The following is an 879-nucleotide window of genomic DNA, read 5'->3' as shown; positions in this document are numbered from 1 at the left end:
ATGAAGAAGAGGGGATGCCCTGTCATTCTTTACTTCGGGACCTAAAGGGGAGAACAGTTGTTATGAAAGAGCAATGGTATCGAAATAAACCATCACGAGGTAGTGGGATTTGGGGGGGCTTCTGTTGAAGACAGCATAGTTTTAATGCGACCAACACTTGTAGTTCTGTTTATTATATGTATTAAGTATCTGAAAATGAAAAAAACATTTATAAAAAAAAAACTTAAAAAAAGAGTGAGACAAGCAGTGATTAAAAAAGGGCGGGTACTTCCAGGTAATTAGTACCTACACTTCTTTAATTTAGAAGTGATAGTGCTGCTCCGATGCTTTTTATGGGAGCTGTGCTTACGCTCCTCGGTAGCAAACAGGTATTTTGTGTCAAGGAGTGCCTACACTTCCATATTTCCACTTCAAGCCCAGGAGACAAGGGTTCCACCACGTGATGTCACAGCGACCCATTGGTGTGTGACGTCACTTCCGCTACCCCGGGCATTTGGGTGAATCCATGTGGATGCCTCCAGCCACACATTTCTACATTGCAGTCGTAACCGGAAATCCTTTCATGCCTTCGGCATGCAGGCAGGGAGGACGCCTGGATGTTTCAGGTTTGATCTGTTCTCATGAGTCACACCTCACACAACATCTGTGACATTGTTTCCCTTTCCAAGGCAATGCACTAAGACAAACTCATCACAAAAGGGTATTATTAAGGAGAGGAGAGGCCTGGCCTAGGGTGTTATTAACAACAGAAGCGGCATGACCCAGGGGAACGAAAGAGGATCTATCATGCTGTAATTGAGGTCTGTGCACTGACAGGAAGACACAATCACACAGCATGACTCTGATTGGAGAGAACAGAGCATGCCTCGTTTCCTCCAC

Source organism: Lissotriton vulgaris, chromosome 10, assembly GCF_964263255.1.
Source record: "Lissotriton vulgaris chromosome 10, aLisVul1.2, whole genome shotgun sequence".
NCBI lineage: Eukaryota > Metazoa > Chordata > Amphibia > Caudata > Salamandridae > Lissotriton > Lissotriton vulgaris.
The sequence above is the reverse complement of the archived record's forward strand: the minus strand, read 5'-3'. Positions refer to the sequence as shown.